Source organism: Mus caroli, unplaced genomic scaffold, assembly GCF_978045245.1.
Source record: "Mus caroli unplaced genomic scaffold, Mus_caroli_1 scaffold_8, whole genome shotgun sequence".
NCBI classification, from domain to species: domain Eukaryota; kingdom Metazoa; phylum Chordata; class Mammalia; order Rodentia; family Muridae; genus Mus; species Mus caroli.
Genome location: NW_028227263.1, coordinates 137230398 through 137254543, shown reverse-complemented (window position 1 = coordinate 137254543; position 24146 = coordinate 137230398). Strand labels below are relative to the sequence as shown.

General features: G+C 34.7%; 1 pseudogene; it reads left to right on the top strand.

Annotated features, from left to right (window-relative positions):
• Positions 1-2438: 2438 nt before the first annotated feature.
• LOC110287892 (vomeronasal type-2 receptor 116-like) lies at positions 2439-16479 on the top strand (annotated as a pseudogene).
• Positions 16480-24146: the final 7667 nt, after the last annotated feature.

Here is a 24146-nt window from a genome sequence, read left to right as displayed (position 1 = left end):
TTCAATACTAACTGCAATAACCCTCACATATTAACGATTAAAGATGACTTCATAAATACAACCACAATAACATTTATTAGCTAATACAAGGACTGGTACATGTGGCAGAAGATAAGATATTACATATTAAACATTCACAGGTAAATGAATGGAAGGTAATGGGGTGGGTTTTGCCTATTTCTTTTTCTTTAATCTTTTTTAAGTTTAATGGAAAATATGTTTCTTAAGGGACTTTCCAATTATATTTATAAAATATATATGATTTAAATGAAACATACATTTTTTGGTATGACAAGAGAGTTTATTCAACTTCTCACGGAAAAGTAAAAAAGGCTTCCATAAACAATAACTTTCTTAATGATTATTCAGTGGTGGTGGTCTACATAGAAGAATATCCAAGTATATACTTGGATTTTTTAATATTTATCTTTAATCATTTTTTACAGTCCCATCTTATTCCCTTCCTGGCCCACCCTCCATCAGGTCCTCGACATTGTCCCCTGCTCACTGTATCCAAGAGAAAATACCTACCACCCTGTTTATCCCACCTAACTCCACCCACCCACTCATTGCATCTCCTCATTTTCCCCTATAACCTCCACTCCACCTGTCCCAAGTAGGCTTCCCTAGTCCCTGGGGACTCATGTCTCAATGGTTAGGCATATGTTATCTCACAGATACAAGACCATGTAGTCCTTTGCAGTATGTGTCTGGGTCCAAAAAAGAGCTAGTATATGTTGCCTGGTTGCTGGCTCTGAGAAATCTCTAGGGTCCTAGTTTGTTGAGACTTTAATAATTATAGTAGAATAAGAATTCCATAACAGTGACTAAACCAAGTTAAAACCAATGTAATTGTTAACTCTAGAAATGACTTTTAAAATCCGTAGCATAGCTGTCTTCCATGATGCCCAACAAGCACTTGACTGTGAGAGATGCAAATACTTACATCTAACCATTGGACTGAAATTGGGGACCCCTGTGATTGAATAAGGAAATGGCTGGAATAAGTTGAGGAAGAGCCTTGTTGTCTACTCTTAAGGTTCTTTTGCTTGCCTTTCACCATCTGGTGATCTCTTCGGTTAGTTGTTCTTGCTGTCTCTGGCTTGAGCTTCTCCCTCTTGTGATCCTGCAACTCTGTGTCAGCACTCCTAGGAGATCAACTCTCTCCTGGTGGAACCTGTGTCACAGGACTGTGGAACAGACATAGGTCTTGGTGCATTTGGTAACTAGAATAATCCTGTCCCAGCTTCTCCACTGTTCCTGTGCCCTTTGTATCCCTGACAAGTCTCCCATTAGATAGTTATTGTAGAGAATGTGACTATTTCATCTCTGAAACTGAGAATGAGAGCACTCCTGTGAGACCAGCTCTCTCCTGATGAGACTGGTATACAGCAGGCTGTAGAACAGTCTTATCTCATGCTGAACATTTTAATGACAGTGGAGGAACACAACATGATTCTGAGTGTGCTGGCCTGCTCTAGAAGACCTGGTGTGACTGAAACCCTTAAATGCACACTGATATAAACAGGATTGGAGAATACCAAAATTCTATGTTAAGAAAATAATTTAGGAGTGTTTGCACCAGTTTCTTCTGTTTTCATGTTTATATTCTGCACAATTTTTGTAAGAGGAAAATCTCTCTGTAGTAGACAGAGATATGTCAGATTTATTTTTCTCTACTGGATTGCAATTTTCATTTTAGCCACAATGGTAATGACAATGTTAGCTTCAGGATTCCAAATCATTTATGATTGTTTTCCAGTTGATAAATAACAAAAGTACGTGAGAGATTTTTGTGAACATTTACAAACACACAAGGTGTTTTAAGAAGGCATTAGTTTTCATTGTTGGAAATCTGACTAGGTATCTCGTGGAGATGGTAAAAATCTGAGGCAGTTATGTGAGAAAGTAGGAGACGCCTCAATGTCTCACTTGTACGAAGTTTTATTGACTATTTCCATCAAAACAAACTGTCTTCTTTAAGAAAAAAAAAACCACTTAGAACGCTTAATATTTAAATATTTCTTAGAATATTTTATATTTGCATATGTGTTTTACTTGTTAGCTTAAAATAATTACTTTTCTGATCTCTTTCTAATCTGCTACCACTCTTCCCTCCAAAATTCTGTGTTGAAAGAAGAAAAAAAAAAAAACACTTGTTCTACATAGTGTACTGAAATGAAAGATGAGTATTGTGGGGACATAAATTGAAGCATGGGTTGCCTTCTTGGCCAGTAGATGTTTGGATAGTTGTCGAATTTCCTGACATTTTCCACTCAACTCAGATTTTTCTAGGTGAATTTTGGGAAGGTTTTGTGCATATTGTTAAAACAAATGAAATTATGAGGGGAATTACCCCATTCTGTCTGAACAAATCTTTCTTACGTGGAGTCATATTACACCTATCATTTTAAATACTTTCTGGCTCCACTTACACGATGATTCCTGCATCAGGAAGTGAAAGGTGTGATACAAATATCTGATTTTCACTATACACGCCAATATTCCTTACTCTGTCCATTTTAAATCATGGTGGACACAGAAGTTAATCCCCAGGTATTGTGAAAAGAAAATCCCTTGATTAGTCTTAAACTAATCCTCAATATAAAAATAAGAGTTCAATAAAAATAAGAGTTCATGGGAAATAATAGTGTGTGCAATTGGCTGAATATTACTCTTAGATCTTTCTCCATGCTTAGTGAAACTCTATAGTCACATATTGTTTTCCATGATAATGGTGCCAAGTGTGGTTACTAACATGTGAAGTGGATTTTCAATTCAATTATGAAGTTATTGGTTACTCTTAGAATGGGCACAGTACTGTTCCAACAAGCATAATCTTGTTATGCCTCTCAGGGCTCACATTTGGGTAATATTCATGATTACTATTAGGACAATAAAAATATACAGTATAGTTGATGCTTCCAGCTTGATTTCTTGATGTTCTTTGACTCAAATGTTGGGTATCTTCAATAATGAGTACATACTTTATGAATACTATTACTGCTAAACATTACATATCCTAAACATCAATTTATTTCTTATCTTTGAAATATTGAACCTGTCATATTTTACAATACTCATCAAAGTAATATAGGCCCTTGCATCATAAACAATTTCTAAAGAATTAGGAGTAAAAAGAGAACCTTACTGCCTTGTGAAGCAATTGAGATCATTAGAACACTGAGTATTGCTGGGCCCTATTTGGCCTTGGTTTGGGACTTGAGGACAAACCTGAACCTGGTTTAATTTTTGAGACCTGTCATTTGCTTGAGAATGACTCCGCACAATTTACCAACCTAAATAAGACTGCCTCTGCCTAGCTAATACTGTATCAATTTATTATGGGCCCTGTTAGATCACCCAACACCAGTTGTCATCTCACACCACCCTATACATCATCTCACCCCATACCCTCTGTCACAATTTCCAGCTACCAACTTCATTTTACCTCTACCAAAATCCCCACCTTCTTTCTTAACCCTGTATAAACAAAGGACTGATACAATAAAATGAGTTCATGTTTTAACAGACTCCCTGTAAGGTGTTTGTTTGGGGCCTCACTTATCATCCTGCTCAATCCTGGAGAGACTTGGCTAGATAGGATACTCTCCTCTCTTCAAGACCTGCTTGCAGAGAGAAAACAAATATAACCTAATAAAATATTTTTATAATAAGTAAATTAAAATATTCTGGGAAAATATTATTCTGTTGTAATGTATTCAATGTTAAAAATATTCTTTTCCCTTAAAATTAAAATGTAATTACATTTCCCCGTTTCATTCTACCCTTCAATCTTTCCCATGTACACCTCTCAAACACTCCTGTATTCAGTATCCAATTATGAATGTTATAAATATATAAATAGAACCTGCATAGTCAATAAAGCATAACTTATATTTATAATATTTCAGGAGTGAACTCTTGGTGTTGGAATATTTACTGAAAAACTCTCCCCGTGGGGAGATTATTGCGTCCAATTTCAGCATTCTGTGCTTGTTTGTAGTTCTCTGCATATGGTTGATTCTTCATCAAATTCAACACGTTCATGTTAGTATGTCTAATAATATTACCCTTTTCCATTTCTGTTTAGGACGCCAAATTTATTAGACATCATGTATGCCATCAGAAGGTATTCTGACTGCAATCATTCTGTTCCCCTTACTCTCACAACATTTTCAACCTCTATTCCACTTTCATCCCTAATTTATATGCAGTTGTATTACACATCAATCAGATAGGGATACGTACCACATGATCTCTTATTCTCTGAATTTTGTTCAGTTTGATCCTCAGTAATGGCTCCCATCTGTTTCAATCCACGTTCTTCTTAAGAACTGTGAGAGATAAGATATTAAGATAAGATGATAATAAGGTATAAGAAATTAAGATATTGTGCGTATAAGAATAAATATTTACAATGTAGTGAGCAATAATATTGGGTTATTAATGTGGCAATAGTAGATTCTCTTCTAAGATCCAAGACATCCCTAGTTCTGGAGATTTATGTAGGATGGCAACAAAGCTCTAATGTCCTCAACAAAGAAGAAAGTATTCCTAAACCATTTTGTTCAGCAACTTGTAACCTAAAATCAAAACAAGATAAATATCCAACAAAATTTGATATGTACATGTATACTATATTTTTGTTTACAAATACTATCTAGGTCAAAGTTACGTACCATGAAGAAAAAATGGATACCAAGAGAGAATTGTATTAAGCAATTAAAGCTAGTCAGTCACACAAAAAAACAGTTTCCAGTCTAAAATGGGGAACTCATTAATCCCACGAGAAAGAAGGCAAAGAGGCCGATTATGTAACCAAGTCCAGATTGGTTTATAGAGTGTATTTCAGTACTAACATTTCTAGGAATATGTACTGATGGCATGTCATATAATGCTAGGGGTCACAACTCAGGCCTTTTTGCACTAAGAGAGCACTCAATCCCACAACAACATTTTCAAGGCATCTATAGTAAGATTGCTCATAAATGTTTGGAAACCCAGACTGCAGGAGAGCAGAGTAGTTGAAACATCATACTTGTCCATCAGTCTATTGTCTCTACAATACAAGATTTGTTGGATCCCCTACCCAAGACTTGCTCAGTTCCTGATATCACTAAAGTGAAGGGATACTACCACACTTCTAACTTGTCCCTCAGAGATTCTCACTGTTCATTAATGTATTTGCCTGGCTTGCTGATATGAACAAATTTTCCCAAGATATAGTTCATCTCCATCAATAGACACTCTGTGACACGTTTCTGTAATCCTTAAGGGGCATGAGGCCTGAGGTATTTTAAATGTAAAATTGAGGACTTTGAGCCACTTGGACTTGAGTTTTCTGCAGGATAATAAACATGGGTCTATTTGCATTCTTCCACGTGCAGATATTCAGTTGGTTTAGCAGCAGTTGGTGAAGATACACTGCTTTTCTGTTGGAATTCTTTTGCCTTCTTTGTAAAACTCAAATGTCTGCAACTGTGCAGTTTTATTTCTGGGACTTTAATTTTAATCCATTGATCAACCTGTATGTTCCTATTTGAACACCATACATTTTCATTACTTTAGATCTGTAGGACACACTGTAGTCAGATTTCCAGATTTTAATGGTTGTTTGTTTCCTTCAGGAATGTAGGTTTACTTGAAATGCGGATTTGTACTTGACCAAAAATTTCTTAAGTGATATCCATTGAGAATATTAAACATTTCCCTTGGATTTTCCAATTTAATTGAGTATAGAATTTCAACAAATGCCTTCTTGAATCTTAGGGTTATTGCCGTCTATTTTTTAGAATGGCTAAGTGCTTGAGTGGCGAGGTTTTTTTTTGTTTGTTTGTTTTTGTTTTGTTTTTTCTTTTTTTTTAAATAACAAAGTCCTTGTTTCTTTTATTCCTTGTGTTTTTTTTATTTCTATCTTAGTTGATTTTCTACTCATGTTGATTATTTTTTATAATTTACTCATCTTACGTTTCCTGAGTTCTTTTGTTCTAAAGTGTACTGTTAAGTTGTTGTAGGCACTTAGTATAATGGAGTTTCCTTTTTTCCCAGCTTTCATTTTAGCCCATAGGTGTGGGTATATTTTACATTATTTTCAATGAATTATAGGGTGTCTGTAATTTGTTTATTTTTGTCTTACTCCAATATTAATAACAATTGTTCAGCCTATATGACTTTGAATGATTTCTGTATATTCTATTATTGTTGATACTCGGTAGTTATATATGTCAGTCTGATAATATGAATGGTTTTTCAAATTTCCTTGTATGTGTAGAGATTGATTTTATGACTGAGAATATGGAAATTTGGGAGAATAATCCATGCATGACAAGAAGAAATTATATTCTTTCTTGATTATTTGTAATGTTCTTTAGATATTTGTTCGGTCATTTGGTTTGAAAATATCTATTACATGCAGTTTTTCCATTTACTTTTTTTTCTGAACGACCATTCTATTGTTTAGAATAATGTATTGAAGCCTCCCACTATCAATGTTTGAAGGTGAATGTGTGAACTATGCTTTAATAGCATTTCTTTTACAAAAGTGATATCCTTGTGTTTGTGGCAAACAAAATAAGAATCAAAGAAATTTGATGAACATATAGCACTCTTTATCTCTTATGATTTTTTTTTTGGATGAGGTCTATTTTGTTAACTATTGGAATGACTCCACCATCTTGCTGCTTAGATTTATTTGTGTCAATTTTTTTTAATTTGTTAATTCTAAGATAATGTACATCTTTGCAGTTCAAGTATATTACTTGTAAGCATCAGAAGAATGGATTAGAGGAAGAAAGTCATTTTTAAATATCCAGTACCATTTCATAATAAAATGACTGAAGCCATTAGAAATGTGTATGAATTACCTAAACATGATGATTATAGTTTACAGCAAGTACAGTGCCAATAATAATAATTGACATCTTTTAGAATAGTACTCAATTTTTCCTCAAAATTTCAAGTTCTGAAAGATTACATGATTATGACATGTGCATTTCACATGAAAATAAAAATATACTTCAGATAAGATATGAATCTAAATTCACTTTGTGATAGGATAGCTAATCTGGGATTAAATAATATATTGAGCTTGAAAATCTTGTGCAAAGTCTAGAAAAGATTCTAATATGTGAGACAATACCAGTAAGGGTATGTTTAATAGTTTACTCACAGCTCTGATGGATTTTTCTAAAAGTAAATATGAGTGAGCATACTACATAGTTAATTTTCTGTCAATTATTTTCATTTTATGATCGTTATAATATACAAGATGCCACGAATCTTGATGCATTTCAAAAATGTGTAAGTAAAGTATATAATATAAAATTTGGTTATTTTACTTTCAAAAATGGATATTTATTATTTCTATTTAAACTGCATCCTCAGAATTTTAACAGTGTAAATCAATGAATATCCATGCTTAAATATAAATATTTAGAATAAAACTCACAAACCAAGCTTATACATTTTTAAATAAATAGACCTTATGTAATGGAGAAATGATTGAAAAAAATGGATTAATTAAAGTACCCAGGGAGTTGAAGAAGGGTCTGAAACCCCATAGAAGGAACATCAGTATGAACTAGCCAGTAACCCAGAGTTCCTTGGAACAAAAACACCAATCAAAGAAAAAAAAAATGGTGGGACTTATGGCTCTAGCTATACATGTAGCAGAGGATGTCCTAGTTGGTCATCAATGGGAGGAGAGGCCCTTGGTCCTCTCAAGGGTCTATGCGCCAATACAAGGGAGTACAAGGACCAGGAATGGGAGTGAATGGGTTGGGGAACAGTGGTAGGGGGGATGACATAGAGGATTTTCGGGGGGGGGAATAGGAAAGGGGATAACATTTGAAATGTAAATAAAGAAAAGATCTAAATAATGATAGCTTCTATTTTATAATGCACAATATTAACTGTTTAAATAATTTCTACAAATTGGTACACTAATTCCTTTAAACCTTATAAATCATCTAAAAGCTATATGGTCTGTGGCATTTTAAGTGAATATTGTAATAATATAAAAATTCAATTATGGATATTTATGAATTCATATTATTTTTTCTTGTTAAATGTATGTAAATGTTTCATTAATTGACTGCTGCTTCTATTATTTATACGAATTACTGTTTTCATAAATCCAAGATTCCTAAGGGTTTGCTTGTATTTCTTGGATCCTCTTTTCCCACTATCTCTTCTCCATAGTATGTCAAATAACCAGCTCTCAATAGTTACACCTGGACAGCAAGCCTTAAGCAAATGAAAATCATTTACTTCATCTAATAAAATCTTAATAGTGAATTGTTGAAGTCATTCTATGTACATTTGCTTTCACTTAAATAAGAACTGTTCCCAGAAGAACTGAGATTCAATGATTTTGTTAAATACTTTAATAAACTGTGCCAATTTATTGGAAAAATAGATTTCAGTGTACACTGATCTTTTAGTCATATTACATTTTTGATGACAGACGTGAATGGTTTACATACACAAAAACTTTTACTCAACGTACAAGAATTATATGATATTTAACATGAATTGAGAATAGAACAGGAGATCATAATTGGAAATTAAAGACTGACTGAGGGTATTAAACTTTATAGTGTCTAGATATATGTGTGTGCCTTTTTGTCAGTGAGAGACCCCCCTGTGTGTGTGTGTGTGTGTGTGTGTGTGTGTGTGAGTTCGCCCATCCTTGCACAAAAAGTTGAGAGGTATTATTTGAAAAGTGAAAAAGAATGAAAACTGGGAATGGGTGTATCATATGAAGCTATTAGTAAGAAAATATAGATGAAAATATCACATATGAATTGGAATTGAACATGCACACAGAATATCATGAAGGGAGAATGAGGTTCATTGAACTGAGGAATGAGTTACTAGCAAGATAAGCAACAGATAATGGTGATGGAGGTGCAGATATCAGTAAAGTACATGCTACATTTGTGTCAATGTCCCATAAATAACCCAAAATTAAATATAGTATTTTCAAATAATGATAATTAATAACCACAAAAAATGGACACTAAATTTGGACTCTTCGAAATTTCACTTGCAGTTTTTTTTCTTCATTATTGTATTGTATTTATTTACATTTCAAATATTACCCTATTAACCAGTTTCCAAACCGCTATGCAATCCTGTTTAAAAACATGAGTGATGTTATGGGGCCTGAGAATATACTATTCTATGTATTTACCTATCTATGTTATTACATGGGCGGTGGACACCAGTTGCAGAACCCCAGGGTAGACAGTGTTTAAGAATTCCTCCAGGGCTCAGGAGCAATCTGAAAATAATATGAATCATAACTATGGAACAAACACCACCTTTGACTAGAGAAATAAAAGCAGGCAGAAATTTGATGTGCTGATATGCATGGCATTTTACAATCCAGACTGATCAGGTTTAAGGCAGGACAAATATGTTCCTTTTAGTGGGAGTCTATTTTCTCCTCAAGATTCAACTTCTCATGGCCAATTACATTGATTCCACATGCTTTTGGAGACTACACATGAATGAAGTCAATGATAAAGATTTGGATAAAATTGTTCCTTCATCCTTGGAGCAGTTCAGATGCCTATGGAGAAAGATTATTTCAAGGAGACTCTGAATGTCCTGTAAGTGCATTTGTATTTCCCATGTAAACGATGACTTGAACATTTCTTGAGTGCTCTGAGGATGGAGATTAGGCAAAGTTTGAGTCTTTTGTACTGTTGCTAAGTCTGAACACTAAGAAAGAACATGGTTTCTTTTACAGAATCAATCATAGTTTCTCCTTTTAAGTAATTCAGTGAAAGTTTTGGTTTTCTTTAAATCAGGTGGCCTCTGACTTGAAGACTGCAGCTGAGGAATTAAGGACAATCTACATTGATTTTTCACATAAAGCCCTCCTATTGACAGTTTTGACTACACTCTAGACAGTGATGACTTATTGAAATTAATTCTGTAATATTTCATTGTGTTGTACTCTGAGAATATGCAAATAGATGGCCATAAATACTGCTGACAGTCCTTCTATCAGTTTGTTGCTCCCAGATCTTATGTGGCTTACAGTAATTTTCGTGGAACCTAGAGTTTTCAAGAAATTTATATATATACAAACTTACTCTCTCAAATTCATTACATGTGGCCACTTCTCTTTAACCTTCATCAAGTTTGGAAAGAGAAGAGCTTTATACTCAGAAGTTCACATTTCATATGATTGCCTAGATGGACATTTTTGTATGTATATGGGCAAAGAATATTTAGGTCATTGGGGATCAAGATATCCAAATATTTTAAAAGATAAAATTCAAAATCACTGTGGCTTTGTGCTTCCCTCTGTTCATGTACAATCACTGGCTTTTGTGTTTTATAAAGTTCAGATCTGTACTCTCTCTTTAGAGTAAAATATATGTGGATCATATGGAAACCAATGATATGTTTACATTCCTTGAATTGTGAGGCTGTCAATAACAATGGAGGCTACTTATATCCAGTGTCACTGCATTGGATAAAATCTGTGGTGTGGGTTAGTTGGAACACTTGAGAACAGTGATACTGTAGTTGTTTATTAGCTTTCTCTCATTAGTTAAGTAACATGTCATCTCTCTTCATGTCTACTTTCCTTAATCTCTGATCCATTATATATATATATATATATATATATATATATATATATATATATATATATATTATATATATCTTCTGGGTCTTCATTCAGAAATTTTATTAAATACAAGTGCACCTGTTACAAGTGCACATTGATAACAATGTGATATTAATACCCATTTTTGTGGACTGCGTTTAGTTCTTTTTATTTATTTATTTTTAAATTAGTTATTTTTCATTTACATTTCCAGTGCTATCCCAAAAGTCCCCCTCATGCTCCCCCACCCACTCCCCCACCCACCCACTCCCACTTCTTGGCCCTGGCGTTCCCCTGTACTGAGGCATATAAAGTTTGCACAACCAATGGGCCTCTCTTTCCACTGATGGCCGACTTGGCTATCTTCTGATACATATGCAGATAGATAAACAAGCTCGTGGGATTACTGGTTAGTTCATATTGTTGTTCCACCTATAGGGTTGCAGATCCCTGAAGCTCCTTGGTTACTTTCTCTAGATCCTCCATTGATAGTTCTTTTTAAATACAACCTTATAGAATACAAGTTTACACAGACACTTTATGTAACTGGTACTTCCTAAAGTTAACTTGTAATAAGGAGTTTGAGCATTGCAAAAGATCTATTCTCAAATTTCTTTTGGTTATTTGAAATTTTTAATTGAGTTTTTGGTGTGTTAATAAAGAATATTATAAATTGGCATATTTTATAGAATATAGAATGAAAACACCACAAGGGTACAATTTTTGGTGAAAACCTCATTGCATTTACTTCAAATTTAATCATCAAATATATAGGTGTATGTTTAATGTTCATTGATCAGATTATAATGAAATGACAATAATGAGACGTGAGATACTATGCTTTACATAACAATAAATACAAATACAATCACAATATGTTATTATTCCATTACCACTGTCTTGTGGCACACATTTATTACCAAAAAAAAAGAAAATATTCTATACAATTTACACCAAAATGTCTTTTATTTTATAAGCATATAATATTGACACATAAAACATCACAGAAGTTTCCTTATTTTCCTAGTTCTCAGTTGAATGCTAGTGTTGTCTTAGTGTAACTGGAAAGGTTATCAAGAATGTTTCCTAGAAATTCAGTTATAAGGATAAGAAGTATCCAGAGTGACTATATCACATTACTTTGTAACTGTAAAGTAAGTGAATGTGTATACTTTCATAATTGAACTGAGGATAGGCTACTGCAAAGTATCTTATAAAACACTTGGATGTATTGCCCTACTATGACCTAAACAAACCTTGTTCATATGCATACAAACATATGCATAGGCATTTATCATTTACCAAATACATGTTTGATGTTTGAATTCACATAAAAATAATTTTTAGAAAAGGTATTCTTTCAGCAAATGATTGAAAGAAAAATAAGAAAATGAGGATAGATATAAGGGAAGACGCTAAGAATATTTGCAACTAATTATAAGTGACTATTAGTACAGAAACCAAAGTTTGCTGCAAAAAGACTATTATGGACTGATAAGTCATATTTTCACTACATTAGCTAATTAAGTGAATTTCACAAAAAATATCATGAACTCAATGGGTCTCATAACACATGTATTTCTATATTGCTCAATAATTTCAAAATGAAGACATGTTCTGAATTAAAGTTTTGTCATTATCTGTGGTTTTCCCTTTCTTAAACGTCTGATCAAGCACTGAAAAACAGAGATGGGAAATGTTCTCTGTGGATGAGGTCAATACCATATCTTATTTATGGGAGAAAGACTGTCATGAAATTTTAAAGTGTTTACTATTTTTCCAAGTTCCCACTTCAATTCTATCTCACAACAAAAGCAATTTGTTTCAATCTTTAGAGGACAGAGGCAGAAGCATCCAGTACAGTATAGTGCTTCTATTGAGTACAAATGATCGTGTATTTACATTTGTCCATAATAATCGCTGTACTCTTTTACAGAAAAACAACTAAAACCCACAAATACACTTTGGCATTGGCATTTTCAATGGATGAAATCAACATAAATCCTGATCTTTTACCAAATATGTCTTTGAGTATAGAATATAATTTGGGCCATTGTGATGGGAAAACTATGACAAATACAGCCGATTTTCTTGATCTGAAAAAATACAAGCATATCCCTAATTATTTCTGTAATGAAGAGACTGTGTGTTCATTTCGGCTTACAGGACCAGATATGACCACATCTTTATATTTTCAGATGTACCTGACATTTTCTTACCTCCACATGTGAGTTATCATAGGCCAGGAATTCTTAACATCATGTCTCTTTGGGGGATTTGACAGATATTAAGAAAGTTAATGGATGAGATTAGACTTATGCTTATGTCAATCTATGTAGTCCCAGTGAACTTACTATTTAGAGAGATGATAGGCCTTCTGCAATGTCCCACCTCCAGAAGTTGATAGATTCCAGAAAGAAGGAATAGAGGAGAAAATGAAGAATGGAGTCTGGCAGGGTGGGAGTGAGAATCTTGCAGCCTTGACTGACTGGCAGTCAGAGTGTTCTTTATTTATAAAAATCTCAGTAAGCAGAGAAACTTTCATGTTGTTCCAAAACATAAAGCATATTATTTCTGCCCCATATGTGTTATCTTCATTTTGGTCTTAAGTTTAGATTATCATTGGTAAAGTGTACAATAACAGAGTTATGGTGGTGTTATAAGATTAGAGATCAATGATAAATTGTGATGAAACAGAATAATATTTTACAAAAATTTCTGCTATTAACCAACTTTTAAGAATCTGGAGTGTTTTTGTGCAAAGATAAGACGGACCATTTTTAGACTGGCCACTTGTGACATTTCAGTGGCACTGGAGTTGAAGAAAACCTTCAATCCAGTCTGTGAAGTTAGCCATTTTACTTCCAGTGAATATATAACTAACAATTAAGGGTCATAGTGTCAATTTTCATTAGACACAATGGCAAATGTTTCATCAACATTATGCTTCAATTATTATAAGTCATTTTAATAGTATAGAGGTTATGCCATTAGCTATATGGAACTTATTGCTATGTCTTATCTTGTTTTTCTTTGGTTTCTTCATCAAAAGATACAAGAGTAGAATGTGAACTTTTGCTTTGCCTTTGTGAACATGATAGGAATCTCTGATATTTAGACCTATGCCACAACTGAAATGAACTACAACCAAATTATGATGTTATCCACAAATGTTATTATTATTTATCAGGAAACAAGCAATTTTATTGAACTGAGCTTCAGAATATGGGATTCTACAGTTATACAGAGAATATGGGTCACCACAATACAACTGAATTTCCCTACCAGTAAGAGAGACTTAACTCATGGTCCATTCTATGGGATTTTTACTTTTCTACCCCACCATGGTGGGATTTCTGGCTATAAAAAGTTTGTACAAACATTGTTCCATCTCAAAAGCACAGATTTAAACCTAGAAATGCGAGAAGGAAGCACTTTAATGTGAAGATTCAGCATGTAACTGTAAAATACTGATGAATTTTTCATCAAATGCTTCATTGGTTTGGCTAATACAACAGAAGTTTGACATAACCTTTAGTGTTGGTAGCCAAAACATATATAATGCTGTGTATGCCATGGCCCATGCACTCCATGCGACAAATCTTCAACAGGTTGATAATCAGGCAATAGACAATGGGAAAATATCCAGGTATCCCTGCTTTAAGGTAGAGTTTCTTTTATTGGATGATGTTTGGGGTCTTCAACTGCATAGCCATTTAGTGTCTCTCAGATGTTCAGACTTAAAGAAATAGGAAATATTTTGAAAATAGATAAGTTTCTGACATTTTTTAAAGAAAAAGAAAATCGAATGATTGTTATGAATATGAATGGTAAAGAAGTCGCAGATTATCAATGAAAATTTGTGGGTTTTATATAAAACATTAAGATGTTAGCTCAACCTTTTCAATATTTGATGTAAACAGTCTTCCCCATGGATTTTCTCTGTGATGAGAAGATAAGTTTTATTTATATTTGTCAATTAAATGGAAATTATTTTAAGGAATTGTTTCCATTACTTTATCCAGTGAATATGCCCGCAGTGTACTCTCTTGAGTAACTTACTTGGTTTTCTGAGAGTAATTGAACATGAAAGAGTGTTGGTACTCAGTTATATATATATGAATATGTTTATATGTGTGAATACATATATTCACTCTGTATATATACATGTTTTACTCTTTCTGTCAATCTGTGTTTATATTTGTGTTGCTTTGAACATACAGGTTTATTTCTTTGTATGACTGTAAGAGAGCCACAATTTTTCTATGTATGATTTTCGTATTATAAGTGTGTTTATATATGTGTGTGTGTTTCTTTGTGTTTTTGACAAAGTATGTGTCTTTGTGTACCCTTGTATGTATTTTGTGAGTGTTTGTATGTGCTTTTATGTATTTGTGTCTGCTTTACTCTTTATCTGTCTGCCAATTTCTTTGTGCTTGGTTCGGACTTTGCCTGTCTTTCTGTCATTAGTTTTGAGCAAAAATTCCCTTGTGTGTCATTATCATTCTGGGCTGGTGGTTATATATATATATATATCCCCATGTGTTCCCTCTCTCTTTCTCTCGCTCCATTTCTCTCTATCACCTTCTCTCCCTCTATCTCTATATCTTTCTGTGTTTGCCTGTGTGCCAGTGAAATTTTATAGCTGTGTCTCTAGTTGAGTGCATATATGTCTCTTATGTGACTTAAAGTTATGAGAACATGTATTTTTATTTGTGTGTAATTAAGTATATAGCTGTATTACATGAGTGACTTGAAAGTGACCTGAGCCTCTCTCTGTGTTAGTGTGTGTGTGTGTGTGCATTGCATACATGCCTTTGTTTCTGCATTTTAGTCTCTTTGTCTTTCGTAGTGTTCACTGAGAGAAATTAAATTCTTGGAATATCATGATACTTTCATTTATCCAATGGCATTTGTTGTGATTTTTCTCTTTCATTCTTTAAACATAGTTGCCTTTATTATGGAATCAGAATACATTTTATGACTGAAGGAATGGTATATACAATATAGTGCAATGCTTATATTTTAGGTAAACTCCTTTCTGAGAAAGACCCACTTTACTAATCCACTTGGGGACAAAGTAATTATGAAACAGAGAGTGATACTGCAGGAAGACTATGACATTTTTCACTTTTGGAATCTTTCACAACACCTTGGGGTTAAGGTGAAGTTAGTAAAGTTCAGCCCATATTTTCCACATGGTGAACATTTTCACTTATATGTAGACATTTTTGAGTTGGCTACATCAAGGAGAAAGGTGAGTGTGTACTAACTTATTGATTCATAATACACAGCAGTAAACACTGCCAAGTTCATACACATTAACATATTGAAATGAAAAATATATTTTAACATCAAGAACCAATTTCTAGATTCCTATATTATGTTTATTTTGACATTTTCCCCAATTCTTTGAAAATTCAAACATGCATAAAATTTACCTATGTCATATCAGAATTATTTTCTGAAATTTAATAAATACAAAACTGTTCTTCACCACTGTTTGATATTCTTTCCTTTAAATTAAACAATATATTTTTTACTTTGTTGCTGTTATTACACAGTAATCTATCCCCTTACCTTAAACCTCTGGAACAGGTGTTGGTAAGAGAGAGAGACCAATTGGGAAACCCTATGAGTCATAATTGTTAACCCTTGTCATTTTACCCAAAAATGTTTTCCCACAAAACAAAAGGATGCTTACCATGTATCAATAATGAACACAATTATAAAAATTCATATTCACATAAACATGACTTTTTAATAATTTGAAGAAACCTGTCATATTTTTAATTAAGATGAACAGAATTTCAAAGGAACGTAGAGACTGCACTAAAACATCAAAGAAATAGCTATTAACACACCTCAAGTACAGCAATACTAGCAACCAGACAAAAGCAACAAATACTTTTCAATTATAAGTGAACACTTGTGTTAAAATTCTGTAAATGAAATCAAAGACAACAATGCTGGCTTATTTTTTTAAGACACTCCTTAGTTGCCTGCAGAGGGTGGGGAGACACATTCACATACAAGAGGAGAACATTTCTTATTTTAAAAAATGAGGAAAACATATTGTGTAGTAAGATATATATATCCCTTTCACCACACTGAAATGATGAAATTACATAAAGGCAACTTTTAATATAAAACATATCATTTTTCTAGTTTACTAGTTGTAGATATAAAAATCAATAACAAAATCCTACCAAAAACCAACAAATGAATTAAAAACCAAACACACATACTTTGTGTCTTTGCCCACATACTCACTCATTGCAAATTCATGGCAGATTACATTTTCACAAAGAAATACTTTTAAAAAATAAAACTCAATTTGAAAGAATACCCAATAGGACTTTCCCAATAATTAATCTACTATAAACCCACATGTACATTACAATTTGGCACAATTTTAAATAGAATTAATTTAGTCATATTTCCTGAGTATGTCTGTCCTACAAATGATTATGCAAACCACATACATATAGGAGTCGGTGAAGAAGCGATTATAAAATAATAATCTACTGGAAAGGATTATGATGCTGATAGATACAAAATACATGTTCTCTGTAAGATTAATGTAGAATACAAAAGTATTTGCAAATTTATGACAAGTTATTAAGGATGTAATATTCAGAAGGCCATAAAAGCCATAAAAGCAAAGTGTGAAATGAGTCCAGAAACTATGGAATAAATGTTGAACAATGATGTTAAATATATTATAAGACTCATATTTAGTATACTAGATACCACATCAATTACTATAATAATTATATATGGTTGACAAAATGCATAAAGTTTATTTTATTTATAAATATATTTTTAAATTTTTAATATTTTTAATTACGTATTTTCCTCAATTACATTTCCAATGCTATCCCAAAAGTCCCCCATATCCCCCCCCCAATTCCCTACCCACCCATTCCCATTCTTTTGGCCATGGCATTCCCCTGAATTGGGGCATATAAAGTTTGCAAGTCCAATGGGCCTCTTTTTCCAGTGATGGCCGACTAGGACATCTTTCTATACATATGCAGCTAGAGACAAGAGCTCCGGGGTACTGGTTAGTTCATCATGTTGTTCCAACTATAGGGTTGCAGATCCCTTTAACTCCTTGGGTACTTTCTCTAGCTCCTCCATTGGGGGCCCTGTGATCCATCTAATAGCTGACTGTGAGCATCCACTTCTGTGTTTGCTAGGCCCTGGCATAGTCTCACAAGAGACTGGGTCCTTTCAGCAAAATCTTGCTAGTGTATGCAATGGTGTCAGTGTTTGGAAGCTGATTATGGAATGGATCCCTGGATATGGTCGTCTCTAGAAGGTCCATCCTTTCGTCACAGCTCCAAACTTTGTCTCTGTAACTCCTTCCATGGGTGTTTTGTTCCCAATTCTAAGAGGGGGCATAGTGTCCTCACTTTGGTCTTCATACGTCTTGAGTTTCATGCATTTAGGAAATTGTATCTTATATCTTGGGTATCCTAAGTTTTGGGCTAATATCCACTTATCAGTGAATACATCTTGTGTGAGTTCCTTTGTGATTGTGTTACCTCACTCAAGATGATGCCCTCCAGGTCCATCCATTTGGCTAGGAATATTATAAATTCATTCTTTTTAATAGCTGAGTAGTACTCCATTGTGTAAATGTACCATAATTTCTGTATCCATTCCTCTGTTGAGGGGCATCTGGGTTCTTTCCAGCTTCTGGCTAGATATATAAGGCTGCTATGAACATAGTGGAGCATGTGTCCTTCTTACCGGTTGGGACATCTTCTGGATATATACCCAGGAGATGTATTGCTGGATCCTCCCGTAGTACTATGTCCAATTTTCTGAAGAACCGCCAGACTGATTTCCAGAGTGGTTGTACAAGCTTGCAATCCCACCAACAATGGAGGAGTGTTCCTCTTTCTCCACATCCTCGCCAGCATCTGCTGTCACCTGAATTTTTGATCTTAGCCATTCTGACTGGTGTGAGGTGGAATCTCAGAGTTGTTTTGATTTGCATTTCCCTGATGATTAAGGATGTTGAACATTTTTTCAGGTGCTTCTCTGCCATTCGGTATTCCTCAGGTGAGAATTCTTTGTTCAGTTCTGAGCCCCATTTTTTAATGGGGTTATTTGATTTTCTGTAGTCCACCTTCTTGAGTTCTTTATATATATTGGATATTAGTCTCTTATCTGATTGAGGGTAGGTAAAGATCCTTTCCCAAACTGTTGGTGGTTTTTTTGTATTATTGATGGTGTCTTTTGCCTTTCAGAAGATTTGCAGTTTCATGAGGTCCCACTTATCAATTCTCGATCTTACAGCACAAGCCATTGCTGTTCTATTCAAGAATTTTTCCTCTGTGCCCATATCTTCAAGGCTTTTCCCAACTTTCTCCTCTATAAATTTCAGTGTCTCTGGTTTTATGTGAAGTTCACTAGCATATACTAGCAAGATTTTGCTGAAACGACCCAGATAGAGCTGTCTCTTGTGAGACTATGCTGAGTCCTAGCAAACACAGAAGTGGATGCTCACAGTCAGCTATTGGATGGATTACAGGGCTCCCAATGGAGAAGATAGAAAAAGTACTCAAGATTTTAAAGGGATCTGCAACCCTATAGGGGGAACAATATGACGAATTAACCAGTACCCCGGAGCTCTTGTCTCTAGCTGCATATGTATCGAAAGATGGCCTAATCGGCCATCACTGGAAAGAGAGGCCCATTGGACTTGCAAACTGTATATGCCCCAATACAGGGGAATGCCAGGGACAAAATAATGGGAATGGGTGGGTAGGTGGGGGGGGAGTATGGGGGACTTTTGGGATAGCATTGGAAATGTAATTGAGGAAAATACATAATAAAACAACAAATAAAATAAAATAAAATAAAATAAAATAAAATAAAATAAACAAGTTAGAAATCCAAAAAATTTGATATATACATGTATTCTAGCACTTTGTTTATGAATACTACCAGGATAAAGTTATGTTTCATGAAGAACAAATGGATACCAAGAGAAAATTGTCTAATCAATTAAAGCCAGGCATACACAAAAACAGTTTCCCTACAAAATTGTTGGCAAACATCATTAATCCCTGGACTAAATAGGCAAGGAAACAGAGTTTGTGTCCATGACCAGCCTAATTTAGACAGTGTGTACCAGTACAGCCATTTCTAGGAATAAGTAATGATGGCATGTCAAACCGTGCAAGGGTTCACAACTAAGGTCCTTATGATTATATAACAAACCTTCATCCACTGAGAGGACATTCAATCCCACGACTGCAATTTCTTCAATTTTTCTTAAAAACAAAAAACAAAAAACAAAAAAAAAAAAACTGAGGGAGGAGTTGTCCATGCCACATTCAAAATTCTGACCCATAATTGTTCCTGCTGAAAGAACTGCAGGAATGGAAATGGAGAGGACCCTGTCTATGCAGCTCAAGGGGAGTTCCTAAGGCCTGACACTATTACTGAGGCTATAGAACACTCACAAAAAAGGGGCATATTGTGACTGCCCTCTGAAAGATCCAACAAGCAGGTGAAAGAGTCAGATACAGATATTTGCCCCCAACCAGCAGACTGAAATTGCTGACCACTGAGTTTCAATTATGGAAATCTGGGAAGATGAGGAGGAGGAGAGCAACCTTTTAGGAAGCCCAGTAGTCTCAATTAACCTGAACCTCCAAGATCTCTCAGACACCGGAATACCAACCAGCCAGCATACACCAGCTGATATAAATCCACCAACACATATGCAGCAGAAGACTGCAGGATCAGGGTTCATTCAGAAAACATGCACTCAACCTTCAAGAGACTGGAGGCCCAAGAGAGTTTAGAGGTCTGGGGGGTGGGTAGTGGGAATTTCCTTGTGGAGATGGGGGCAGGGAGGAGGTACAGGATGTGGAAGAGTCAGAGGGTGGGACAGGAGGAAAATAAAATCTGGAGTGTAAATAAAAAAATAAAAAATTAAAGTTTTTAAAAAGTAAGTGTGCCATTATTTATTTGATCTGAGTATTTTGCTTTCCAAAAGGTGAATAATAGGGTAGCCTTCAGTTATAAATTTCCTGTAGCCTTCTTCTGAATAAGTTGTTTTGCTTTACCTGCATTCAGAGACAGCTGTATCCTGGCAGAAGTGATTTAAGATTACCAAAACTGTCCATCGTTGCTCCTATTCTCACATACAGTTTTTCTCCAATGTTCTAAATGATTTTCCACTATAAGTTCTGGGTGCCGTTGGAAACCTCCCCTCTCAGTGACCATGCTGATGGAGTCCAGATTGCCAAACATATTACATTTCAGTTTCCATTGTGGTCTTCATAATATCTTAGAGTTTGAATACCACTTGGACAAAATTCCAAAATCTGAATGTTTTTGCTTTATATCTATTCATGTTTCTGGTTTTTCTAGTATATATATGTCTTTAATTTTTAATATTTACTGTTTATTTTATTTATTTCTATTTCAAATGTTATACCCCTTCCCAGTTTCCGCTCAGAAAACCCATATTTCACCTCCCTTCTAAGTGATATCTATTGAGAATAATAATGATTTCTCTTGGATTTTCCAATTTAATTGAGTACAAATTTCAATGAATGCCCTTATGATTCTTAATGATAATTGATATCCTATTTTCAGTCCAGATTTTGTTAATTTGGATTTTTTCTCATCGATTTCTACTTAGACTGACTAAGTGTTTGACTGTCTTAATTTTTTTTATAACAACAGACGCTTACTTTATTTAGTTCTTTGTGTTCTTTCCTTTGTTTGTATCTTATTTATTTCCCTTCATCTTGATTATTTCTTATACTTTACTCTGATTCTCCTTCCTGAACATGAGAAGTTATACTCCAGAGAACCAAAAAAATCTATAAAAACAAAAGTGGGTTAAAGAGATAAATGAAGAATTCTTTACTGAGGAATGTTGAATGGGCAGGAAGCACCTAAAAAATGTTCATCATCGTCAGTCATCAAGGAAATACCAATCAAAATGACCCTGTGATTCTACCTCACACCAGACAGAATGGCTAAGGTCAAAAACTCAGGTGACAGCAGGCACTGGTGAGGATGTGCAGAATGAGGAACACTCCTTCATTTCACGAAGATTGTAAGCAGGTACAACCACTCTGGAAACCATTCTGAGGGTTCATCAGAGAATTGGAAAAAGTCCTACTTGAGGAACCTGACATAACACTCCTGGGCATATAATCAAAAGATGCTCCTACATATAACAAGGACACATCCTATACCTATAATCAGGACACATCCTCCACTATGGTCATAGCAGCCTTATTTATAATACCCTGAAGCTGGAAACAAACAAGATGTCCCTCAAAATAGGAATAGATACAGAAAATGTGGTACATTTACACAGTAAAGTACTACACAGCTACTAAAAACAATGACTTCATGAAATTCACAGGCAAATGGATGGAACTAGAAAATGTCATACTGAGTGAGGTAACAGAGTCACAAAAGAAAACACATGGTATATACTCACTGATAAGTGGGTATTAGGTAAAAAGTTTGGAATACCGATGATACAACTTACAGACCATACAAAGCTCAAGAAGTAGGAAGACCAAGTGTGGATGCTTCAGTCATATTTAGTAGTGGGAGAAAAATAATCACAGGAGATAGAGGATGAAAAGTATTTGGGAGAAAGAGAGAAGGGGAGAAGAAAAAAGGGGCAGGATCAAGTGTGAGGGGAGATGATGGAGATATACAATGGGTCAATAAATTAAAGAGAGGTGTGTAGCAATGGGAGGTGTTAAACTGGAGGTAGCCAACAGAAACTCCCTGATGCCAGGAAAGCAAACAGCTCTCAGGACAAAACTGGGATGTCATTAGCTGAAATGCCCAACCAAGGGGAGAGAGCAGTAGAAACCATATCCAGAGGATAGGAATGGCCACCAGTTGAGGGTTGGATCCACCCCACCCATTCTCAAATTTTTAACCCAGAATTTCTCCTGTCTAAAAGAAACACATGGAAAAAGAGTAGAGCAGAAACTGAAGGAAAGGCCATCCAGAGACTGTCTGATCTGGGGATCCATTCCATATGCAGTCACCAATCCCAGTCACTATTGCTGATATCAAGAAGTGCTTGCTTACAGGAAACTGTTATGGATGTCTCCTGAAAGACAATTTGAGAACCTGACAGATACAGATACAAATGTTTGCAGGCAACCACTGAATGTGCACAGGAACTCCAGTGGAGGAGGTAAAGAAATACTAAAGGAGCTGAAGGGGTTTGCAACCCCTTAGGAAGAGTAATGATATCAACCAACCAGACACCCCAGAACTCCCAGGAACTAAAAAACCAACCAAAGTATACACATGGAGAAACCTATGGCTCCAGCTGCATATATAACATAGGGGGGGGGCTTATCTGTTATCAGTGGGAGGGGAGGAACTAAGTCCTGTGAAGGCTTGATGCTATTGCTTAAGAGAAAGTTAGAGCAGTAAGGTGGGAGTGGGTGCATGGATGGTCATACACCCTTATATAATCCGAAGGGAGGGGATTGTGCTGCCGGGGTTTGAATGGGACACATGGAATGAGGATAACGTTTAAAATGCAAAGAAATAAAATAACCAATTATTATTAATAAAATATGCATATACATAGAAATAATATAAATGAATAGTCTAAAAGTAAAAAAATGAAGAAAGTGAGAATTTAGTTTTCTAAAAAGGCATAAAGGAATTGGGAAGGGATAAAGGAATAAAGGAAATATGAAGCCTATAGTTAGAAAATTTAAAGAAAAATATCATTCTTGAGTTGCAAATTGAGCATGACACAGAATGTCTTGAAGGGAGAAGAAGGTGGATTGAACGGAAGAATGAGTCAGCAGCAAGACAAGCAACAGACATGGGTCATGGAAAACAGACACCAGCAAAGTACATGCTACATTTGTGTCAATGTGCCACAATGAAACAATAATACATGGTAATATTAAACAATAATGTATAGTCATTTCCAGAAAATAAAAATTATTTTTATGTTCAATAAATCGTATTTATTTAAAATTCTATAGCTATTATAACTTGTTTCCCCAAAGCTTCATTATTTATTGTCAAGGTTATTTTATTATAATACAATAGATGATTCTAAACTAGAAAACTTCCATTAAAATGACACATACTGAATGTTTATTACATATACAATTTTAAAGAGATAGGCAAAGTAATTATATAAACTCCATAATTAATATTCCCAGTTAGTGTAAATATTTATTTATTTTTATTTTTTTAATTAGGTATTTATTTCATTTACATTACATATCCAATGCTATCCCAAAAGTCCCCAACATGACCCCTCACCAACTCCCACACCCACCCACTCCTACTTCCTTCCCTTGACATTCCCCCTTAAAGAGATATATAAAGTTTGCAACCATTGGGCCTCTCATTCCAATGACGGCCTACTAGGCCATCTTCTGATACATATGCAAGGAGAGACACGAGCTCCAGGGGGTACTGGTTAGTTCATATTGTTGTTCCACCTATAGGGTTGCAGATCCCCCTAGCTCCT